Consider the following 11,497-nt stretch of genomic DNA (forward strand, 5'->3'; position numbering starts at 1 on the left):
CCTGAAAACCAGGCCACTTATTTAGGTGCCTATATACAGCTGTAGGGGGCTTACTTTCGGTACCTATATCTCAAAATTTCAGTAATAACTTCTCTGTGCATAAATGTTTTCACTTGTAAAACAGGGATAATACCCATATGTCTCAAAAGGGTGTTGCAATACTTAATAGGTACTAATTAAATAATTAATGCCTAAAATGTTCTTCAAGGCCTTCTAATGGAAGGCAAAAAAATGTAATTATTGAACCTCATACTCTGACATCAAATGTAATTATTTGAAAGAGACACAGAAAGACCACAACCATGGGCCTCATTCCATTAATGTTGTCAATAACATTTCATTACAAATGTCCCTAAGAGCCAGTTAAGTCTCTCTAAGGATCATGCCTTGTAGCAGTACTAATGCAGACACATTTTTATTTTTGGCAGTGTTCCGACAGTGTGTTAACATTATATAGTCACTCGCTGAATTTTATCTGGTTAAAATAAAAATCAAAATAAATATTAAAAGTTTTTTTTAATAAAATGACTTAGTTCCTTGGATTTTCATCAGATGAAGCAGAATGCCACATTAACTAGTGATTGAATTAAGTAGAAGGTACTGTGAGATGCACCATAAGTGCAGGACTGGTATGAAATATCTCCATGAATGAGGAGCAGACAGAATTAATGAGTTATGCTTGCAAGAATAGTTTTAGAAAAATATATAAAAAATAATAAAATAAAATATTATATATATTTAGAAAACACATTATATAAAAATAAAAAACACTCAAACATCTATACACATATTTTTCAGAAACAAAATATAAGTATTTCCAGTAAAGTATGGTTTATAGTTGAGAAAGCCTTGTTGTCTAAACAGGAACCCAAACAAAAAGCTGTTTCTGCCTCTCTGCTGAACCCTCCAAAACCCCAATAGGGTGTTTATCACAGACTAAGGGAAAAAATATTTGTAGGAGCCTCTTCTTTAAAACACGGGCAGTACATCACTGGCACCAACACATATCCACATCTGAATTAACTTGGATACTCAAATCTAAAACACTTGATTTGTGGCAAGTCTGCCATGCTTTCTGACTGGTTATTCACCACTTGAATATAAGCTGGTTGTCAAAACTCTTGACAAGACTGGCTGACACATAAACAGGTATCAAATACAGTACTTGAGGCCATATTAGTCACGCAGATAGGATATCTTATTCCTGAGTATACACTAATAACCCTCTTTAATCTTCCAATATAATCAAAACTGCAGTTATGACATTACATTCATAACATCTTGTGAGCAAGAGACATCTTGTTTTGGATTGATTGCTATCTGATAATTGATTAGTTCATGATGCCTTAACAATGACACTAAAGAAACACAAAACTTCAAAGTGTATACAAAACATTATTTTTCTTTTAAATGAGCTATTTTATCAACAAACCTTTGTCTCATTTTTCTGAGATCTGAATTTGAAACTGCAAATCAACTCAATCTCCCTGGAAAACAAAATGAAAAGAACATGTCAAAAAATCACCACAGGTTAAAGCAGTTAAATATCAGTAAAAACAAACTATGCTCCAGAAAGTGCTTAGAACCAATTCCAAACCTTGCTGAACATTTAGATTAGTTCCAAAATGTTACTGTTGGCTGTTCATTTGCTTCTTTCCATTCATAAACACTCCATAAACATATGTTTATAACTGTTTATTAGAGCTTTATGAATTTTTATATTACAGTAGTAGGGCCCCCAATATCATGGAGTAAGGTCCAACTGGACTACGTGCAATACAAACATGTAACACAAAGTCAGTCCCTGAGCCAAGGAGCTCACTCACGCTCTAGACTCATGCCAAGATATGAGCTGCAACAAGTAAATAAAACAAATGTAGGTGTGGGCGAAACAAATAACAGTGAAACAAGCATGTTTTGCATAGGTGACAGCTTGCCAACTGCCTAACCATTGCTAGACAGCATTGTTTTGGAAGCTTCAGAGCAGAGATAAGTCTTCAGGAAGCATTTAAAGAAGAACAACATGGTGGCTTTATGGATTTTGTCATAGAGTTTTTTTCCTCCATAAATAGAGGTGACACGGAGGAATACAAAAAAGTGTTGTTAGGAGAAGTGGACTTTCCTTTTTAATCCAGAGTCAGCTAGGTGTTGCCTGGGTTCAGCTTTAGACAGCATCCACAAACTGAGAAAACTGCTTTAAAAATTCATCTTCTTCCATAGGAATGACTTCATTAAAAAAAATAAGAAGATGCATTTTAGTTCATACCTTCTCCTACGCACAGCTACTTCTCAAGGTATGTCTTCACTACCGGCCAGATCGGCGGGCAGCAATCAATCCAGCAGGGATCAATTTATTGTGTCTAGTCTAGATGCAATAAATCATCCCCAAGTGCTCTCCCGTTGACTTCTGTACTCCAGCTCGGCCAGAGGTGCAGACCAGAGTTGATGGGGAAGCGGCAGCAGTCGACTCACCATAGTGAAGACACCACAGTAAGTAGGTCTAAGTACGTTGACTTCAGCTATGTTATTCACGTAGCTGAAGTTGCTTAACTTGGATCAACCCTCCCTGTCTTCCCCTCTCCCTGGCCCCCTCCCCCTAAGTGTAGACCAGGGCTCAGTTTCCTTCTTTGGGAAAGCTCAGCCCACAGCCTAGATTCTCTCATCCTTATATCTGGATGGAGTGCTGAGATATGAATGAGAGTGAGTCAGCAAAAGCCACTTAACATTTTCCCCAGTAGCATCAACACCTTCAAAAATCACAGAGGTGTTTCAAGCAAACACTAAAAACCTGTTACACTGCTGTTTAAGTTTGACGTAGAGCAGTGGCTCTCAACTTTTTCAGACTACTGTATCCCTTTCCGAAGTCCGATTTGTCTTGCATACACCAAGTATCACCTCACTTAAAAACTAAAAATCAGACATGAAAATACAAAAGTATCACAGCATGCTATTACTGAAAAATTGCTCACTTTCTCATTTCTACCACATAATTATAAAATAAATCAATTGGAATATAAACATTGTACTTACATTTCAGTATACAGTATATAAAGCAGTGTAAACAAGTCATTGCCTGGATGAAATTTTAATTTGTAGTGCTTTTTATGTAGCCTGTAGTAAAATTAGGCAAATATCTAAATGAGTTGATGTACCCTCTGGAAGATCTCTGTATACCCCTGCTTGAGTACCACTGATGTACAGGAACTGTAGAGCTAGGTGTCATCTGCATCTACTGGCACTTCAGCTCATGTCTCACCAACCCTCCCAACAGCTACTTATAGATGTTGAATAATATGACCTTACAGGACTACGCAGGTAAGGGCTTTGGTGATATAGTAACAACAGTCTACAACAGGGGTCCCCAACGCGAAACCTGCGCCTGCATCCTGGCCGACGGTGGAGCATCCGCCGAAATTCAGCGTCATCAAGAGGTGTTGCCGCCGAATTTCAGCGGCATTTTGGCCACGATGCCTCTCGATGACACTGCTTGCTGCTGACAAGCAATGTCATCGAGAGGCATCTCCGCCGAAATGCCGCTGAAATTCGGCAGCATTTCATCGGATGCTGCACTGCCACCACAGTCCTTCGTCTGGGACCCGCCAGAAAAAAAGGTTGGGGACCACTGGTCTGTAACAACGCTCTGTATTTGGTCTGAGAGGAAGGACTGTTCTTGGTTATCTATTACACCTCCTCAGACACGGGATTTTCTCTGTGAAATAAGAAATAAAAAATTCCTTGGAATAAGAAGTAGTATGTTCTGAGGTTCAGTGGAGGTACTCACTTTATGAAGTGAAATATACTCTGTAAAGAAAAATACGGTTATCCCAGGAATTAATAATTATATATACACATGAATGAAGTTCTGTAGTAGGATGGTACATTAATATCTTCCTTCTTGTAAACACTGTACTTATTTCTTACAACATCCAATTTTCCTTTACAATTAATAGGATAGAAATTCAGTTTAATCACCTTAACAAATTTAAAAATATGTATGTGGCATTTTTAAAGACTAAACAAAAAGGTTAGAGGAAATATACTTATTAATCTCTATGGATTTGTAAAATCGGGGTGGGGGCTGTCTTTTGTGTTTGTTTTTTTACTTTTCAGCAGTTTTGAGGAACTTTGGAAGATGTACATGAATTCTTCAGCTACACATCAAGAGTGAAAATTGGTATCTGGATGATTTTTTTTTTTATCTGCAGAACATGCAAATAGAAAAATGTTTGCTTTTTGTAAGACAGTTCAAGTAAACTACTCATCCAGTGTGACATCATCATCTTAAAACTGGTCTCATTTTAAAAGCCTGAACTGGTTTAGTGGTTTCAGAAACCCAACCTCATGTACCAGAATTATACAACTGTTAATCCCCCAAAATACAGTGATTTTCCTGTGCAGAATCAAGAAAAAAAAATTCTTCTATTAGCCACTCTGGCATTTCCTGAAGAGTATCTTGTAAAGAAAACAATGCATCACATAGAAAATGGATTTCTACCAGCAAATGAATCCAAATTCATATCCTCAACGATTAGGAACAAAAATTTTCCAAAATTCAGCTTTGAGGGTCAAAGGATAAAAATATATTTTCATGTTGTTAAGACTTCACTTGCAATCAAAACTGGAACAAGTTCTGTAACAGTTAAACAAGTCTACAGAGAGGATTCCCTTATCAAAAAGAAACCACTTCCAAACCCAATTGTCACTGATATAAGAGGCACAATGGAAAGAATCGCATTGATGAGCTTTACAGACTCTCTTTAGCATATTGATTTTAACATAAAACAGAAACTTCACTTGGCTCACTGGAAAATCCCTCCTACTCAGACAAAGGCTCCTTCTTCCAATCTCTCCTAATTCCAGCAATGGGGACTGCAAGAGAAGTCACAGAACCAGATATACTACTTATTCCAGAACATGTTAGAGATCAGCCTGAATGGCATACTAGAAGTATGTAGCATAAGTAGGGTTTCCCCTTACAGAAACCTACTGATGCCTCCATGTCAAACCCATCTAAGATAAGCAGAGTAAAAAGAGAAACATATGGAAAATGTAAAGAGTTTACCATTCAACAATGAAGAAACTAAATATTTCCTTGAGTTCCACATAAAAAAGAAAATAATTCAGAAAAAATGGAAAACTTCCAAAAAAGTAGCAGAATCATTAAGAAAATATATGCTCCTAGCACCACAGTTCCAATAAGAGATCATGGTAGGAAATACAGGAAAAGCCCAAAATTAACCCACGTAAATGTTAGAGGTCTGAGTTTCTCAAGACCCTGGATATAAATTTCCTATTAGATGCAAGATTATTATGCTTTCTCTGTGACGGAAACTTATTGTGATAAAGTAATGCCAATATGCGCAATTCTTTTCTTGATTGGACGATAAATCAGTTCTTCATTTAGACCTTTATTTTTGAGGACGACAGGGATTCAGGATTCATACACCAAGAGAGCAAGGAAGGTTACTCTTGAACATAGGCAATTACTACTGAGATAGCTTAATTTTGCTTAGACTCATTGCACCAGGTAGAACCTTTTGATTTTGTCTGGCATCAGCACCAGAAGGAGCGTACTTTACAAAATTAACCAAGGAAACAACTTAACTCGAGTATCTGGGATAATTCTCCTCAGAGGATTTAATAGGATCTCTCTGGGCATATCTACACTGTGTCTGAGAGCAAGCCTCCCTGCCTGAATCCAGACTCAAGGGAGCAGAGGTTATGCTAGTATTCTTAAAACAGCTGTACAGATGGTGCTTTAAACTTTGTGGCTGGGGCTGGAGCTCAGGCTCTCAAAGTTTCCCCAGATTCTGAGACAAATCTTCAGTGTCTACACAGCTATTTTTAGAGTACTAGTGTGAGCTCCACTACCACAAGCCCATGGACCTGAGCTTGGAGGTTCACTCCCACATGATGCATAGATATGCCCTATGAGGAGTTTGAGTAGAGCAGCACACCTGATTGTTGATTTGTCCTCAGAGATAGGCTTAGGGAAGATCTATGGAGGTGGTTTTCAAACTGCGGGTCACGACCCAGTACTGGGTTGTGGCGTCTCTGGTCAGTACTGCCAACCAGGCTGTTAAAAGTCCCATCAGCGGTGCTGCCCAGCTAAGGCAGGCTAGTCCCTACCTGTTCTGACACTGTGCTGTGCCCTGAAAGTGGTCAGCAGCAAGTCCAGCTCCTAGGCAGGGGGCCCAAGGGGCTCCACATGCTGCCCCTACCCTAAGCACCAGCTCCGCACTCCCACTGGCCGCTTCCTGGCCAACTGGAGCGGGGGAGGGGTGCCTGCAGGCGAGAGCAGTGTAGAGCTGCTTGCCCACCTCCACCTAGGAGCCAGACCTGCTGCTGGCCATTTCCAGGGCACAGCATTGTCCACGGTGCTAGGACAGGCAGGAAGCCTGCCTTACCGCCCCCGCTGCAATGCTGACCGAGAGCCACCCAAGGTAAGCCCACAATCCAACCTCCTGCCCCAGCTCTGAGCCCCCCCACCCCCTCATCCCAGCCCCACCCAAGCATGCAGCCCCAGCCCAGACCCCCTCCTGCACCCCAACCACTTGCCCCAGCCCAAGGCCCTCTCCCACACCCTGATCCCCTCATTCCTGGCCCTATCCTGGAGCCCTCACCCCAAACCTCTGCCCCAGCCCTGAGCCCCTCCCACACCCCAAACCCCTCATCCCCAGCTCCACTGGGCCATGGGCATCAACAATTTTCTTCCACAGAAAAAAAGTTTGAAAACCACTGATCTATGGAGTTGGGATTGAACCTTGCCCTAGCACTAGAGTAGGGGGTTCTCAAACTTTTTCTTTCTGAGCCCCCCCCCCACACCCCTGCCTCCAACATGCTATTAAAACTCCATAGTCTACCCATGCCACAAGAATTCATTTTCTGCATATAAAAAACAAGGCGTAGCAAACAGGGCAACTGCCTGGGGCCCATGTCACAACTACATTGCTCAGGCTTCAGGTGCAGCCCTGGGGGTTTCACCCCATGTTGCGAGGCTTTGGCTTTCTGCCTGGGTCCCCAGCAAATCTAACACTGGCCTTGCTTGGCACCCCCCGCCCCAAAAACCTGCTCACAGCCCACCAGGGGGCCCTGGACCCTGTAGAGGGGAATTTTTCAGCCTGAGGAAAGTCATAAGACTGTACAAAAGTAGTAGATGGATTTGTGCTGTGTATGTACTTACCTACTAACATAAAGAGTGACATCTACTGGCAAACAATAATATTTATCACATTTGTATATTCCATACAATAATTACCGCGCAGAAAGTTTGCCACTGCAGCAATTCTCAGGAAGTACCTACCTCCCCCGCTGAAATCTGACTTTTGCCCCACACAGACTTAGGAGGAGGAAGCATCTCGAATGAGACCCCCACCCCGCATTCCTACACCTCAGCATAGACCCCTCACCCCCAAACCTCTCTCCCACTTCTCCCCCTGGCCCACCCTGACGGCCAGGCACCCCCCTTACCACCCCACTTGTGCAACGTGAGTGTGCAACCCCCCCCCCCCGGCTGCGGGCAAGCGCTGGTCTCCCTGCAGTCCCTTGACCGGCTCCCCTAGAATGAAGGGGATGCACCCGCCCCTCCTCCGGCTAACGGTCCCGCCCCGTAACGCAAGAAGGGGAGGGAATTTTACACCCCCCCCATTTGAGCTAGAGTAAAAACAGCCCCATCCCCACTCCGGCCGCGTCCCTCTTCCCCGCAGCCTGGGCGGGAAACACCCCCTCGCTCTCCCCACGCCAGAGCGCGACCCGCCCCCGCGGAGCGTCCCTCATCCCGGGCTCTCTACTGGGCAGCGCGACAACCCGTGCCGCGCACAACACAGAGCGCGCGCACTAACAAGCCATTGCGCATGCGGACTCGGACCACTGCCGGTGGGAGGAACTGATATTACTAAATGCTGCGCACGCACTCGGAAATATCTCTCGAGCACGCCCACTGTCGGGAGTGGTGCCAGCATATATAGCTGTCAAGCGGCGATTTTTAACGCAGGCGCGGTGGCCAAGTGGTAAGGCGTCGGTCTCGTAAACCGAAGATCACGGGTTCGAACCCCGTCCGTGCCTCACTGACTTAAGGCGGGTGGTTTCCTCGAGAAGAGTTGTTGGGATCATTTTTAGGGGACTCTAGGAAAGCTCAGTACCCTTCAGCGGAACCCAAAGATTTGGTACAGCCCCACACAGGGTGTTTTCAGACACCTCCTTCTGTCTCCTGAAAACCCACGTCTCTATCTCGCCCGTATTGCATTAGTCGCTGTCACTTTCCTCCTGACTATTGTTCAGTCCAGGTCTATGCCATTACTACCCAGCTGTAACTCTCTCCAGCCCTGTTTCCTCTCTGTTTCCTAATTTATTCTTCTGCCTCCTTCACCCCAATCTTTTGGCATTCTCACCCGACATGCAGATATAATGCCCCTCAAACTGGAGAAATAAAGAGAGGTGGCTCTCCCAGGCCAGATTGTAACAGCACTTGGGACTTGTGTTTCTTTACCCTACAGGCTTGCATTGCTTCTCCTTGTATTTCTAGCAGCCAGGAACTGAAATGCCATGAGAGAAAAAACAAGTTGTGCAGTATTTCAGGCCTATAAATGCATACTCTGAAGGAAAACAAACCGAATACCACAAGGACCAATGCAGACCAAGAAGCTGAGAGCTTCCTTGGACGTGCAGACCACGGTGAACACCCATTCTACTCTATGGCCCCGAGCCGCCTTCCACTGAAATCAATGTCAAAACTCCCATTGATTTCAATGGGAGCATGGCTTACCCGTTAGAACTCTTCTGAGATCTATTTGGCTCTACCTAAATACCAATCTATCCTTGTTTATTCAAGTTCCTGCAAAGCTAAATATGCAATCTTTCTCTAGAGTACTGTCCCAGGGGCCTGATCTTGCATGCCTGGTGAACAAAAAAGGAATGATACCAGCAGCAGGAATATGGGATTGGTCCCAACGTTTATGAACTGATTAGGAGAAGATTGTTGGTCCATACAAATCACATGAAGACCACAACAAACACACACTCCCCTCTCTCATGCTTCAATACACATGTGTGGGTGTGTAGCCATTCTCACAAGCTATCAAATTTGTTGGCTAATGATCATAATAAAAGGAGCAATATGTCACCTATAAATGTTTCTCTCTTTAAAGAATTTAAGTCCTGCTTTTATTTTGGTTATGGGGAGTGGTAAAATATGAGATGAATTTATCTGTGTCACTAAATAGAAGTATCATTGGTAAGGAGGTTTGGGTATAATGCATTATTTTACATTGCAAAAATATAAAAAGTATTTTGTTTACAACTGCATGGTCAAGATAAAAATAAATTTAAAGTGAACTTAATTGTGTTAATAATGACACAACAAATTTAAGAAGTGAAAGATTTGCAGTTCACTCTTTACTGTTTGTTTACATTTTGAATTTCACCCTCCTGGGACAATTAATCTAATCTGGTCAGTTTCACTTTTGGGTTTGATTGTTTTACTTGCTTGTTCTCAGGCATTTCTACAATTTGTTGTCTGGGTTCAGAACTTTACAATTTTTTCAAGTCGTTAGTTTTTTTCACAAGTCATATTAGGTCTGATAAAGTTTGTTTTTAACTTAGTTGGTAAATATGTTTGGTAGACCAAATGTAATGCATCCTGTACTTTGATTTAAAGAACAGACCTTTGTTTATTTTCCTTTTGGCTTTTTTTTGCAACGGTACTTTTACGGTGTCATGCAAATAATTAAACCAAAATAGATTATTGATATGTAATCCATATGGTGTAAAATACAGGTTTCCTGAGAGTTACCCTTTTGCAATCAATCTAGTCTTTATTATCAGAAGAATTATCATTGCCAGCATGGATTTTTAATATTTAAAATGCAAGTGAGCTGATGGTCCACTTGATGGATATAAAACTATTCATAAAATATTTATATGAATATAAAACTATTCATAAAATTAAACAAAAATCTCTTTGTATCAAGATTAAATTTTCACAAGACCAAAATGTATGATTTTTCATTACACAAATCTTTCATAAACCAATTTAAGTTTGTATGTAATCATTAGATAACTAGTGGCATTATTTCGCTAAAATTTTAAAAAAGCAAAAAATCATATTGCATACTTGCCACCTTACTGTTGTACTTTTCTATTTGTGAAATACAATGAAAATTATTCCCATGTGGAAACATTCAGACTGACCTGCTAATAGAAAAAGCACAGTGGATAGTTAAATGTTTACTTAGATTACTCCAATAAGGGATTATGTCAACTGTATACAACTTGCTTACTTTCACTGTGTTCAATATCAGTGGCAGTTTTTGATGCAAAGGCAATGCAGGAATACAACATGAAATGTTCTACAGTGAATTATCTTTTTTAAAATATTTTTATAGTTAGCTGTCAGACATTCAGACATAATGTCCCTACCCTTCCCTTTAGAGCAGTGTTTCTCAAACTGGGGTCACCGCTTGTGTAGGGAAAGCCCCTGGCGGGCCGGGCCGGTTTGTTTACCTGCCCCATCTGCAGGTCCAGCCAATCGCGGCTCCCACTGGCCACTGTTCGCTGCTCCAGACCAATGAGAGCTGCTGGAAGTGGCGCAAGCCAAGGAACTTACTGGCGGCCGCTTCCAGCAGCCTCCATTGGCCTGTAGTGGCGAACTGCGGCCAGTAGGAGCCGCAATTGGCTGGACCTGCGGATGGAGCAGGTAAACAAACCGCCCTGGCCCACCAGGGACTTTCCCTACACAAGTGGTGACCCCAGTTTGAGAAACACTGCTTTAGAGCATGATGTCCACAGATACTTTCAAAGATTAACCACCAAACAATGAGATCCATAAATCCAAGACATATCTTTTAATTCCCTAAAGCGTGTTTTTCATTCATTTCATTCACTACAACCTCAATAATAAGTCTAAAGTAGAATTGCACACTATCTACAGTTCTTGTTTAAATACATGGGTTTTTTTCTTGAAGGAACTGCAAAAAAGGGGCAAGACTATCATAAAGGATACATGAAATCCTATAACTCCACTCACCATCCATCATAAAGATGATCTAGAGCCTATGTACACTCAAATTAGAAAATACAGATCCAAATCCTGAAAGCCATACATACACTAAACTCCCACTGCAGACACTGGGCATTTTGCCTGAGTAAAACCTGCAAAGCAGGTACCATAGCTGTTCACCTGAAATTATATATTGATTCTGTATTGGAAGATGATCTTCTAAAATCATAGCAGAAATGTAGCTATTATAGAATATAAACTGAAGTACTACAACTGTAGTTAAGACATGTGGGTATAATTTAAAGAAAAATATTATGGCAGGCTTACTGCAGTGACATGCAGAATTAATTTACATCATGTCAGACTGAGCTCCTCTTTAAAATTTATCATACTGTCTTTTTCTTTATATCATATCCAAATGACTGTTCCTTCATATTCTACTAGGGAAGGTGTATTGATAGAATACTCTCTATTTCTAACATCATTTACCTGATATTTTCA

General features: G+C 41.6%; 1 non-coding gene across 1 annotated transcript; it reads left to right on the plus strand.

Annotated features, from left to right (window-relative positions):
- Nucleotides 1-7,992: 7,992 nt before the first annotated feature.
- Nucleotides 7,993-8,064, plus strand: TRNAT-CGU (transfer RNA threonine (anticodon CGU)). The gene has a single exon. It is a non-coding gene; the product is annotated as a tRNA-Thr (tRNA).
- The last annotated feature ends 3,433 nt before the right edge of the window (nucleotides 8,065-11,497 follow it).

Source organism: Gopherus flavomarginatus, chromosome 9 (assembly GCF_025201925.1).
Source record: "Gopherus flavomarginatus isolate rGopFla2 chromosome 9, rGopFla2.mat.asm, whole genome shotgun sequence".
NCBI lineage: Eukaryota > Metazoa > Chordata > Testudines > Testudinidae > Gopherus > Gopherus flavomarginatus.